Source organism: Ochotona curzoniae, unplaced genomic scaffold (assembly GCF_017591425.1).
Source record: "Ochotona curzoniae isolate NIBS_2020 unplaced genomic scaffold, NIBS_Ocur_1.0 contig_66, whole genome shotgun sequence".
Classification (NCBI taxonomy): domain Eukaryota; kingdom Metazoa; phylum Chordata; class Mammalia; order Lagomorpha; family Ochotonidae; genus Ochotona; species Ochotona curzoniae.
The window spans coordinates 20672848-20686916 of NW_024466512.1; the positions used below are offsets into that span (position 1 = coordinate 20672848).

General features: G+C 47.4%; 1 protein-coding gene and 1 pseudogene across 2 annotated transcripts in view; both read right to left on the bottom strand.

Moving 5' to 3' along the window:
* The window catches only part of WBP1L (WW domain binding protein 1 like), a 60071-nt gene that overhangs the window by 43791 nt on the left and 2211 nt on the right, over window positions 1-14069 (bottom strand). The gene's annotated exons all lie outside the window — the stretch shown is intronic.
* LOC121164415 lies at window positions 5024-5123 on the bottom strand (annotated as a pseudogene).

The window sequence follows — 14069 nt, forward strand, 5'->3', positions numbered from 1 at the left end:
TTTTCGTACCAAAAAGCAAGGTTTGTTTTTCCTATCCTGGAAACAGCTTGACCCTAAACTGGCAAGTAGCCAAGAATTACAGGAAAATCACCAGGCTACACCTCTGGGCTGATCCCAACCACAGCTCATGCCTCATCAAAGGCCCTGTGTGCCCTTCTCAAGCAGGGACCACAGGGCGCAGAGCAGAAGGGAAGATGCAAGCATATCACCTGCTCACGCACAACCTGGAATGAGAACTCTGTTCGGAAAACCCAGCTCTCGGGTCCCAACTTCATCTTCATCTTCACTTCAACCTAAACTTTGAGCACAATGAAGAGAGACGTGATCTATTTTCAGTGGAAAAACAGGTGTGTAGTGGCTAAGGCGAAGAACAGGCCAACAGCAAGGTCATTTTGCTACAGTCCCTGAGGTGGCTGGGGGTGTTCCTAGTACAAGATCATCGGAGTGGACATTCTCACTGCCCAGAGAAAAGCCATCTTGGCTGTATTTTTGTAGGTGAATCCATCCTCTTGCATAAGCTTCATACTCAGCAAAGACATTTCATACTTTATGTTTTCATTTTGTTTATATTCAAATCTACTGTTTCTCGATACAAGCAGCGGGGGGCCAGCGCTGTGGCACAGCCAGTTAAGCCACCACCTGCAACACTGGCATTTTATTTGAGCACCAGTTTGAGTGCCAGATGTTCTATTTCTGATCCAGCACTTCTGCAAACACACACCCGGGAAAGCAGATGCTGGCCAAGGGTCTGGGTCCCTGCCGTCCACGTGAGAGACGAGAACCAAACTGAAGTTCCTGGTTTGGCCTGACCCAGCCTGTTGTGGCTGAATGGGGAGTGAACCAGATGGAAGGTTTCTCTGTGTATGTATGTGAGTCTTTCCCCACCTCTCCGTAACTCTGCTTTTCATAAAACAAACAAACAAACAAACAAACAAATAAGCAACTCAGTAACAAGATGTGTAACTTTCCCTCCCAGGTCCCTCACTGAATCAAATAAAGCAGGCCTTCACAAGACAGTGTTAACTGCATAAAAAGGAAAAGACTTGATGATTATAGAGAAGATGGAAGCTAACTAGCTGAACCCATAAACATCCGTGGCAGTGACAGGTTCCTGGCCATGGATGGGACCCTGGGCACACAAGGTGGATGCGGGGATGGAGAGACTTCTATGTGTGCCTCCAATTTCTACTGAAGAATTTAAAGCCCTAACACCATTGTAGGAACAAAATTTCCTTTATCAAGATAACAGGGGACAGAACCTAACTCCCTCAGCAGTGGTTTTACAACAGCGGAGACTGAAACAAAGCTGCTCCTGGTTTTTGTCTCCTAAATAACAACTACATCAGCAACACCTGGAGGTTGGCTTTTTTGCATAAAGGATTGTGAAACATAAGTCTGTCTGGAAGCACAGCTCATGGCATCATGCCTTCCCTCATTTCCTGAATACTACGTAAACTGAATATCAAATCCTTCTTCCTTTGGCTATTTGGTAACCAAATCTACTCCATGCCTGAGACTCCTTGGTCAAAAGACACCAGAGGAAAACATTAGAAAATGTATCACGCATGCCCACACCCCATGGAAGACGAAGATTAAGGTGGTAGAACTGGAGAGGGCAGCGCATCAGATGCAAGAGAGGCAGAGCCTTCTGTCACACAAGGCCGGCCATGCTGCAGACACACCTTCAAACCACAGGCCTCAGGGCTGAGGCAACACAGGATCATGGCAGTAAGGAAATCTGCAAAAACACCATGATCCAAGCTCCCAGCCCTGGGCAAGGAGAGGGAGTGGGGACAGATGACATATTTGGGCCTCTGTCACCCATGATAGGCTCTTGGCTTCATGCTGGTCCAAATTCAGCCGCTGTGGCTCTTCGGGAAACCAGCAATGGAAGATCTGTGTATGCGTGCATGTATGTATATCTCCTCTATCTGTTGTTCTGCCTTTCAAATAAACAAACATATGCACAGAAACAATTCAATCAAACCAGAACTGAAAGTTGACACCATGTTCAAAACCGTTTTGGATGTCCCTATGCCACACCAGGACACTCTGAAGGGACAAGCCTCCCCAAGGAGTAATGTCTCTGTGAGATTTTCCTTTGAACTCGACTTTGTTATGGCTCTGCCATCTGATGTGGCCATGCTACCACCCAGTCCTGTGACCTTGGGCTGATGACTTAGCCCCTCTGAGCCTTCCTTACTGTTATCAGCACTGCCCAGAACCTGGACTGAGGCCGGCTATTTCTGTGATAAAAGTCTACGGTGTCCTTGGGCGAGTCACAGCGCACGCAGGTACATAGCACACATGCTCGCAGCCCAGCCCTGCAGAGGGCCACAGTCAGAGCCCATCCCACGGTGAACCTCTCCCACTCTGCACAGGCCCCTTCCGTACTGACGTCTGCTCATAGCATCATCATCTCTGCTGGCTCTCAGACTCCCAATTCCATGCTGCTCTTCCTCCGCAGCTAAAGCTCACCTGCTGTGAATACTCAGCACTGTAAGGGCAGGTACTGTCACCCAGGCTTGGGATGGGAACCCACAGCCACCCCGGGAGAGCTGAAATCAAGAAAATACACTGTTCTGAACATTTGTGCAATCTCAGATAAGAGTTTTTCCAAAAATTCTCACTAGATCCAAATTGTAGGCAAAAGTCTTCAGTTAATCTTTTACTTCATATACTAGGCAAAGGTTAAAAATATGGGTCAGATGGCTATGATTAAAACTCTACTGCTAGATCTATTTAAGAAAGTTGGGTTTTAAGAATGTTAGGCAGAAAAAGATCTTGGTTCACTCCCCCAATGTCTGCAACAGCCTAAGCCAGACTACAAAACCAGTAGTCTTGAACTCAGTCACAGACCCAAATACTTGAGTCATCACCTGCTCCCTCCCGAGGTGCTCATCAGCAGGAAACTAGAATCACAAGCAGAGCCGGAACTCAGAGTGATACACTGCTGTGTCTTAACCACTGTGTCAAAGGCCCGTTTCTAGGCCTACCGCCATGGCCTAGAGGCTAAAGTTTTGTCTTGAACGCGCGGGATCCCATATGGACGCCAGTTCTAATCCCGGCAGCTCCACTTTCCATCCAGCTCCCTGCTTGTGGCCTGGGAAAGCAGTCAAGGACAGCCCAAAGCCTTGGGACCCTGCACTTGCATGGGAGATTTGGAAGAGGCCCTTGGCTCCTTGCTTTGGATGGGCTCAGTCCAAGCCATTATGGCCACTTGGTGAGTGAACCAGCAGATGGAAGATCCTTCTCGCTGTCTCTCCTTCTCTCTGTAAATCTGATTTTCCAACAAAAATAAATAAATCTTTAAACAAAGTATATGCAGCATGACTCCACAATGCATTCCACATCGAGGATCTAGTACAACTACAGAAACAGGAGCAGCCATGCTCACTGAAGTACAGTGTGAAAATGGCAGGAACTTGGACATGCACAGGTTTGCTTATGGAAGAGGTTAAATAAATCATGGTCAATACCAACAGCAAACAAGCACTTCAATAAATCAGTTATGCATGTGATATCAAAATTAGTACACAAAATATTGCTAAGGTTTAAAAAGCATGTCGTAAAATGCTACATATAAAATACCTAATTTCTGGGCCCAGCGCAATAGCATAGCGGCTAAAGTCCTCACCTTGAGTGCACAGGGATCCCATATGGGCGCTGGTTCTATCCCAGCGACCCCACTTCCCATCCAGCTCCCTGCTCGTGGCCTGGGAAAGCAGTAGAGGACAGTCCAAAGCTTTGGGACCCTGCACCAACGTAGGAGACCTGGAAGAGGCTTCTAGCTCCGGATTGGCTCAGCTCCAGCCATTGCAGCTGCTTGGGGAGTGAACCATCGGACGGAAGATCTTCCTGTCTCTCCTCCTCTCTGTATATCCGCCTTTCCAATAAAAATAAATAAACCTTTTTAACAAATACCTAATTTCTATTTTTTTTAAGATTTTTTTTTTTATTGGAAAGGCAGATTTATGGGAGACAGAAAGATCTTTCATTTGCTGGCTCACTGCCCAAGTAGCCACAATGGCCAAAGCTAAAATGGCCTAAAGCCAGGAGCCAGAAGTTTCTTCCGAGTTTCCCACATGGGTGCAGATTCTCAAGGTTTTGGGCCATTTTCTGCTGCTTTCTCAGATCACAGCTAAATGGGAAGACAAGCAGCCGGGACACGAACCAGCACCCTTATGGGATTCTGGCACATGCAAGGCGAGCATTTAGCCACTAGGCTATCATGACAGGCCCCCTAATTTCTATTTTAAAACTAAGAAGGAATATAAACTACCCTACCCATACCAACAATCTCATAGGCTTATATATGTAAACGACAAGAAGTTGGCTTCAACAAGCTCATGGAAAATATGCCTTATCTTAAAAAAATGGTTTTTAAAATGTATTTACTTGGGAGGAGGGAGGCAATTGGGAGGGAGAGAATCCACTGGTTCACTCTCTAAGGGGCTGCTGCAATGACCAGATTTGGACTGGGCTCAATCTGAGAGCCAGAAACTCAATCCAGGTCTCCCATGTGGGTGGGAAGAACCCAACCGGCTGAGCCACACGGCTGCCTCACAGGGATGGCAGGAGCAGGAAACTGGAGCCAGGAAGTGGAGCCAGGTGTCCAACGCAAGCCCTCTGGTGTGGGACGTGGATGCTGTAACCAGCACTGCAGCCTCTAGTCTATAACATCCATCCATACGTCATCTTCCAGGTCCAGGTTTCCATGAAGCTCTGAAGTCTCTCCCGTATCACTATCGCCATGAATATAGACATAACACAGAGAAACCACCAAAAACATACAGCAAACTTTAAGCTTCCACTTTTTACTGTCCATTAAGAACATGTGTAGTTTCTGTGTGGTTTACAAAGTGGTACAAAAGATACCTTAAGGGTATGATATGATGGCTCAATTCCTCCACCTCCAAATGCCAGCATCCTATATGGGTGCCAGTTTGTGTCCTGGCTGCTCCATTTCTGATCCAGTTCCCTGTTTGTGGACAAGCAGTGGAGAATGGTCTGAGTCACCGGGACCAATATTCCAGTGTAGAAAAACAAGTATTCCTTGCACAGGGGCCATGCTAATCTTCTCTGTATCGTTTCAGTTTTATGTAAATTCATGAAGACAAGTATTAATTTCTTCTCCCAGATGAACCACTGAGAAGGACAATACTTAGATGTGATTAATTAACTAGGCTGTGGGTTTCTGTCGGTGTTTCTTTTGTTTTGTGAAACTGTCAGGTCAAGTTTAGATGAGCAAGCTAAATTAGCAAGTGGCAAACCAAAATGCAGCATGCAGGATTTTGAAAAATATGAGTATTTTCTCCAAGAACCCATGCCACATGATGTGAAAAAAAATGCATAATAAAAGTGTTACGACATAAAGATTTGTCTTGCTAGATATTCAAAAAATCAAAACAGGCTTGTTTTTTGCAACTCTTCAACCCAGGACCCGCCCGTCCAAGCCACAAACATTCTTGCAACATCTTATACTTATTTTCACCTCTTCCAACACAAGCTGAATTCCTTAAACACCTGAAATCTTGAGTTAAGAGAGTCTTGACACATTGAGGACCAAGACGGCACCAAGAGAAAACACACAGCTCTTCTCTTTTCCCACATGAGGAAGTGTGGCAAGAAGCAAATCAAAAGTAAACAAACCAGAGCTATGGGAATGCAACCGAGTGAGCAAGAGGATGTCAAGAACGCACTCCGAGCAAGGCTGGCAGGCCCCACGACTAACAGGGTGACCTACTTTGATCCCCACGCGAGGAAAGCCCAGCCTGTCCACCAGCCTTGGAATGTGATACAGCCATGGGCTCTGTCTCCCCTTCCTTCCCCACCCAGCTCCCGTTTGTTTCTTTGTGGTTTCCACATGGGCAAGCAGTTTTCAGGCCAGATTTTGCTCCACCTAGTGGAACTGCGAAGGACAGTGTCCAAGGGCAATGCCCACGTGCCAGACCTCAGGCCTGCGGGATGCTGAGTACACCGGCCACCAAGACCTGCCTCAGTGCAAGAGTGGTCCCAGGGACATCCATGATGGGTTGCAGGGACAAGAAATGAACCCAAATACTACTCAGATTCCAGAAATCAAGCATTTGGTCTAACTGAAGGCAGAAAGGGGCAAGAGCCCCCTCAGGATAAAGTATGGGTGGCATGGAATTCAAAAGACAGTTGGTCCTGCCATTAAAGTCACCCAGAGCACACACAGCACATGCCTGCATCCCAGGAGCCTGAGAAAGGCCCTCCTCCAGACATGCCCAGCCTGAGGCCCGTGAGTCGGGCTTTCCTGTGGATGACCCTGAAAACATGAATTGGTTTCCCAGGAGAAGTCTGTGTGAGAACAAAACAGCATTCCTGGGGCCGGAAATGACAGCGCTAAGGCTTGGGATGAGAAAAGAAAAAAGCTCTAAGAACATGACTCAGCTCAGACTGGTTACAGGAGGACACTGAGAAAGTAATAGCTGGTCATCAGGCTTTCACCGAGATGAAAACAAATTAAGTGCTTAAACTGAAACCACAGGGTGAATCAAAGGAGGACAGAGAGATCAAGATGGGGAAATAGGAGGGGCTCACCTGCTGACTGAACCACAAATTTCTTTTTCAAGTACTAGCTTTTATTTTTCTTAAAGATTTATTTTATTTTTACTGGAAAGTCAGATATACAGAGAGGAGCAGAGATAGAGGAAGATCTTCTGTCCACTGATTCATTCCCCCAAGTGACCACAAAGGACAGAGCTGAGCCAATCCAAAGCCAGGAGTCTGGAGCCTCTTCCAGGTCTCCCACGCGGGTGGCAGGGTCCCAGGCCTCAACTGCTTTCCCAGGCCACAAGCAGGGAGCTGGATAGGAAGTGGGGCTTCCAAGATACCAACTGGCACCCATATGGGATCCCGGTGCTCTCAAGGTAAAGACTTTAGCTGCTACCACAACAGGTCCTGAACCACAGATTTAAAAAGTGTCTTTCCAGAAAGTCTGGTGCTTGCTGACCAAACAGAGCTGACCAGTAGCTTACATCAACAAACCCGAGGGTAATTAAGAGTTAGAACATGAAAGCTTTAAGCTGGCCCGCCTAGTGCTGTTGTCAGCGGCTGCGTCATCCAGTTCAGAATGCTACGTCCCCGTGGCTCCCTCTCCGTGGGAAGGCTGACCTCGGGCTCCTCGGGATTGAGCAAGAGCTGGGACGGCAGCAGCAGGGGCCAGGAACCAGAGTTTCTCCACGTCGGCACTGCCTGTTCACACGCAGGCACAGCCCTAAGCAATGCAGGCTGCTTTGCAACATCACCACTGCCTTCACGTGTTGGAGACCAGCAACCCTCCAAGAGGTAACATCCCAGAACGCTCCAGCACACTGACACACATCCTCCGGAGGGGGCAAAGAGAACAGAGGGGCAAACATAATCTCCAATGCAGAACAGGAGCAAGAAAGTCACTTGCAAACTCCCCAACTCTGTTTCTGAACCTAGATTCAGGAGCTGACACGATGCCCTGAGGAACACCAAATAACAAGTGATCTTTACTGCGATACTAAACATAGCCCCAAAGAGTTACAGATAGCTTTTCATCCCAGACCATCCTGTGAGCTACCTACTAGCATTATTCCCTTTTCACAGATAAAGCAATTGAGGCAGAGATTATAAAAGTGGCACAAGCATAGGGTGTGTCAGGTTTGGAAAGCCAGTGGATTGACCCCAGACCGTGACCGCACCAGACACGTGACCCCAGACACGTGACCGTCCGCGTTTCACTGCATCAAACCACATCACTGAGCTGTTAGACCAGCATGTCTTCGCTAGCACAGATACCTATTGAATTTCAATTAAATATCATACCATTTTGGAAAACAGTTTGGCATTTCCCCCAAAAGACTACACGCAGAGTTATCAGCTGTCCCAGCAACTCCACTGGTTCATACACTCCGTGAAAAACAAGCTCACTCAAAAACTTGCACTCCAGCATAAGCAACCTAATCCAAAGCATTAAAGAAGTAGAAGGCGGCTAAACGTCCAGTGTACACATACAGCATGGTAACCGCGCAGTTACCGGTCCTAAACAGGAGTGAGGCACTGGCACACTGCTGACACGTGAATGCACCCCGGACACAGTATGCAAGCAACCAGTCAGAAAGCACCACGGTGTCCGCCTCTTCCAGGGGATGTCCGGAAGCGGGAAATCCTTAGAAACAGAGCGGATCAGTTGTCGCAAAGGGCTGGCAGACAGGCAATGACTGCTAATGGCAATAGAGTTATTTTGAGGATGATTAAATTATTCTAAAGTTAGAGAGGAGTCAACAGCAATTACGAATCTGCCTGGAACACCCACAGCCTATATCGAAGTGCCTGTGTTCCTTTTGTCTTGCTTTTTTTATTATTATTTTAAATACTTATTTTTATTTGAAAGTCAGATACACAAAGAGGAGAGACACAGAGGAGAAGACCTGCCATCCAATGATTCACTCCCCAGTTGATCTCAACAGCAGGAGCTGGGCCAATCTGAAGCTAGGAGCCAGGCGCTTCCTTCAGGTCTCCCACGTGGGTGCAAGGCTTTGGGCCATCCTCAACAGCTTTCGCAGGCCACAAACAGGGAACTGGATGGGAACCAGTGCTGCCATGACATGAACCGGCACCCATATAGGATCCCAGTGCACGCAAGGCAAGGACTTTAACCGCTACTAGGCTACCACGCCAGGCCCTTACTTTGCTTATTTGTAAGATTTATTTATTTTAATTGGAAAGTCAGATTCTTAGAGAAGCAGAGACAGAGAGAAAAACCTTTCATCAGCTAGTCTACTCCGCAAATGGCCACAACAGCTAGAGCTGGCTAAGGATCTTTTTCCAGATCTCCCACGCGGGTGCAGGGTTCCCAAGACTTTGGGCCATCCTCGACTGCATTCCCCGGCCACAGGCAGGAAGCTGGATGGGAAGTGGAACAGCTAGGACACAAACCAACACCAATACAGGATGCTGGTGGTGCTTGCAAAGTGAGGATTTAGAGATTCAGTTGTTGAGCCATTGCGCCAGGCCCACTGATTTGGTTTCCAATTCCAGCTTCCTCCTAACGGGCACCGGGGAAGGCAGGAACTGGCGACTCAAGAACTTGCGTCTCTGCCACTCGTCGGGGAGACCAGGATGGTGTGCTAGGCTCCTGGTTCTCATGCAGCCCAACAGGGGAGGTGCTGGCTGTCCAAGGCCAGTGAACTGGCAGATGGGAACCCTCAGGGTCCATCTCTCTGCCTTTCAGATAAATAACATTTTCTTAACACTAGAATCTTCCTTTTTTTTATTATCAATTTTTCAGATTTCCTTATTTATTCAAAAGGCAGACTTACAGAGACAGGGAGAAAAAAAGAGAGTAACCTTCCATCTGCTAGTTCACTTCTCTAAGGACTGGGCCAGACCGAAGCCAGAAGCGTCACCTGGGTCCCCCACATGGGCACAGGGGTCCAAGTACTTGAGCCACAATCCACCCACATAGGAGAGCTGGAAGAACATCTTGGCTCCTGGCTTCAGACTGGCATAGCTCCAGCAGTTTACGGCCATCTGAGGAGTGAACCAGTGAATGAACGCTTTCTCTCCCTCTCTCATTCTGCTTTTAAAATAAATAAGCTTTCTAAAACAAATTACAAAAGAGATTGTAGAGGCCCGGTGTGGTGGCCTAGCGGCTTAAGTCCTCACCTTGAACACACTGGGATCCCATATGGGCGCTGGTTCTAATCCCAGCAGCCCTGCTTCCCATCCAGCTCCCTGCTTGTGGCCTGGGAAAGCAGTCGAGGATGGCCCAAAGCCTTGGGACCCTGTACCCGCATGAGAGACCTGGAAAAGGATCTGATCTCCTGGCTTCGGACTGGCTCAGTTCTGTCCTTTGCGGTCACTTGGGGAGTGAATCATCAGACGAAAGATCTTCCTCTCTGTCTCTCCTCCTTTCCATATGTCTGACTTTGCAATAAAAATAAATAAATAAATCTTTCCAAAAAATTACAAGAGATGAATGAAAAAGCAATTCAGTGAATAATTTATCTGTATTCTAAGCACTCATCAGCCACGGGTAGCTAAGCAACATCTTGAAATGGACAGCACAACATTCCATGGTCTGATCACAGAGTGCATGTGTCAAAGCTGAACCTCCTCAGAGGCTCCGATGGAGCAGTGGACAGCATATCCAGGTACACATGGAGGATACAGCAGTCCATCAGAACCTGCAGAGGACACCTGGTACCACAACAGAGGATGGAGGACAGAACAAATCAATCATCTACCCCAGCCAACACAAGTGTTGGCAGTGAAAATCCGGGCAAACAGAAACTCTAAGATGGACTATGTCAATCAGTGGATTCTGCAGCGATCTCATCGTGCTTAGAATGGCGAGATTAGCAGCAATTCATAACTATCAAAACCACTTGAGCAAGACCCTCGGAGCATGTCCCACGTTGGGAACCCTGGGATAGGTGGAAGGTTGGGTGGGCTTCTCCCTTTATCTCCCCCATTACCCCAGACACAGAAAAAAAATAGAGAATGTGGAAACAATGGTCTTATCCACTTTCCTGTAGCCCTTGACCCTTTGTATCCTAACCAATTATGTAAGGATTATCAAAATAAAATATTTTAAAAATGGACAGCACATAGTCCACTTCCAGCTTCACAATGCAACCTTAGATGAACTGACAAAGGTTTCTTTCCCAGCTGCCCACAAGCTCACTTTCAAGTTCGACCTACACACCCCTCAAACCCTCACATGAACCCTCGCCATGCACTACCTGCCATCTCCAACTACCCCCCACCACCACCACCATTTCTACTCCTTCGCCCTGGAAGCTAGCCTGCCCCTCACTGGTCTTGAACGCTGCTTCACGCACAGTCCCTGATGACGCTCCTGGTGGTCGTCCACTACTTTGTGCCCTAGAGGAATCAGGCGCTCCCATGGTCCTTGGCTTGCAGGCCCACCACAGCACGGTTCCCTCTGGATTTCAATCCCCTTGGAAGTGATCTGTCCTCCCACAAGATGAGCAGTCCTTACAAACAGGGATTGTTGGTCACTCGCTGGTTCAGAGCCGAGCTGTAACAAACAGCATGCTTTGGACTGGACACTTCAGTCAACGTCCAGTTTTTGAATGTGACCATATTTTACTTCAAGGAGTCACAGAAACTGAAGTGCTGATCGTACACAACCACTGGCTCTGGAAGGCCAGGTAAATGAACAAGTAAATGAGGTAAGGAGACGAGGATCGGGAGGGAAGGACAGTAAGCAGCAAGGAGAGCCTTTTATTTATTTATTTTAAGGAGAGTCAGTTTAACAAAGGAAAAAGGAGTGAAGCTTCCCGACCGAAAAACGGGATCGGGAGCTTTGGAGGTAAGCAGAGGTGAGGTGTGGGGAGAGGGGCACAGTTTATTGCTGAAGGCCTGGTGGGAGACAGCAGACAAGGCAGCCCTAGGCAGCCCCACTCAGGAGCACCGAGGGGGAGAAGGAACAACTAACCCAGCCCTGGACTCTTGGGTCCAGACCACCAGTTCAGCACCTCACTGAAGAAAACACTTCTACTAAAAGCAACGATAAATAACAAATACTCCGGTTACATCTAAGTTAACAACAGAAAGAAATTCTGTGTATCTTCATTGTAATTTAACTAGCACAAACAAATGACAAGGTCTTCCTGTTTGGAAACTCTATTTTCTTATGCTTTATAGATTCAAACAAGCACGTGTGTGAGTCACAGTGGCCGTTGATAGGCAGTTGATCTAACAGAAGTGAGCCAGGCAGATGAACTTTCCGGACATGCATGGCAAGACACAGCTGTATCAGTTCAAAGCTGGAAGTGAGAAACCAAGATGTATCTCTAATATTAAACATGTTAAAAAAAAATTCACCGGGACGGCGGGGGGGACTGGTCCGAGTGAAGCTGCAAAGCTGCTACCCACAGCACTGGCATCGTGCTCATTTTGGCAGCACATATACTAAAACTGTAATGACAGAGATCAGCACAGCCCCTGTGCAAGGATGACACACACTAGTATCCCACGTCGGAGCACCAGCTCAAGCCCAGCTCTTGCCTGGTGACACAGCTCCCTGCTAATGTCCCTGGGAAAGCAGAAGATGGCCCAAGTCCTTGGGACTCTGCCACCCATGTGGGAGATCTAAACAAAATTCTGGGTTCCTGGCTTCAGCCTGGCCCAGCCCAGGTCATCACAGTCATCTGGGTAGTAAGCCAGTGTATGGAAGATCTATTTCTCTCTCTGCCTCTCCCTTTGTTACTCTGCCTTTCAAATAAATCTTAAAAAAAAAAAAAAAAAAAAGATAGGGATAGGTGTTACCATGCAGTGGGTTAAACAGCAGCCTGTGATTTTCAAATTCCAGCTACTTCCATCCTACCTCCCACAGCTGGAGTTCCTAAATGCAATTCCTGGCTTTTTTCAGGGACACACCTGGCTGCTGCATCCTTTGAGGGATAAACCAATCCCTCTCTCTCCCCTTTCCTTCCTCCCGCCACCCCCCAACTCTGTTGTTTGGTCTTTTAAATACGTTTTTCCTTTTCTTTTTTTTTTTTTAAGATTTAGTTTATTTTTATTGTCGACAGATATACAGAGAGGAGGAGAGACAGAGAGGAAGATCTTCTATCTGATGATTCACTCTCCAAGTGACCGCAAAGGCTGAAGCTATACAGATTCAAAGCCAGGAGCCAGGAGCTCTTCCAGGTCTCCCATGGGGTGCAGGATCCCAAGGCTTTGGGTCATCCTCGACTGCTTTCCCAGGCCACAAGCAGGGAGCTGAAGCAGAGCTGCTGGAATTAGAACTGGTGCCCATATGGGATCCTGGCACACTCAAGGCAAGGACTTAAGCTGCCAGGCCACCACACCAGGACCCCTTAAATGCTAGGCCACCATGCCAGGACTACTTTTTTTTTAATAGTGTTTTTAGTACATCTATGGATGGGGATGCAATTTAATACAGAATGAATAGCACAGTTCTTCTCAATTCAGAATCAGCTGGAAGTCACTGTTGAAATCAGGCACACTGAGGGGTTGAAATATGTTCTACGCTAAAATGTTCTCTAGAATGTTTCCCCTTTCTGATTTGAACAAGCCAAAAACACACCTAAAAGGACTAAATGGAGGCAAATTCAAGGTAGTTATATAGTAACTTCCATTCCAAAGGTTAAAACTCAAATCTGACTGTCGAAACCTCGTGCTGGTGACCAGAGACCAGGGCCTGGGCAGCGAGGGGAGTGTGTGGACGAGGCTGGCGGTGAGAGGATGTGGCGCTGTTAGGCAAAGCTGTTAGGGGTGTGTTACAAAAACTCTCCCTTCTCTGCAGACGCTGTTACCACGTAAGAGCAATGGGCTGATGCCAGCAGCCACCCAAACAGAACCAGGCATGAAACCCATCCTGTCCCTAGCAGTAGAAGCTCCACAGACGTGGTGAGAAAACGACTTTGGCCACTGGGATCAGTGGCAAGAGGCCATTACACATCTTCTTAACACCTCTGCACAGTTCACAACCTTTTCCATCCTTCCACTTGCTGACAGAGCCTGCAGCCCACCCTAGCCAACCCTTCACCAGTATTCCTTGGTTACTGCAAACAACCCTCAAGAGACACTTCATGAAGCAGATGAGCACTTCAGAAAACTTGGCACACTCCCTATTTTGTTTTGTCAAGACCTACACTTGACCAGTCTTGAGGGTTTAACCTTCAGATAAAATGCATCTCTCCTGCCAGTATATTGGGGGGAAAAAAAATTTACTTGCTTATTTGAAAGTCAGGTTTATGGAGACATTCCATCTGCTGGTTCAGACACAAACAGCACCTAGCCCCAGGCAGCAGCCTTCACCACTACACCACAACACCTTCCCCAGCTCCTCCCCCACCGTGCCTTCTTAACTGGAAAAAGTAAAACCTCCAACAAGGCTAAACCGAAGGATGGCAGTCATAGAAAAGGGAATTTTCTAGGCAAGAAAATGAGCTCCATCCCTTTCATATGGTATTTATAACACACACAAGTACAATCTGAGGGGAAAAACTTGAGACTTTCAAGAGAGAGAGCTAGATCAACAAGATGCAGTACATACAGACAATACAATGTTACTCAAT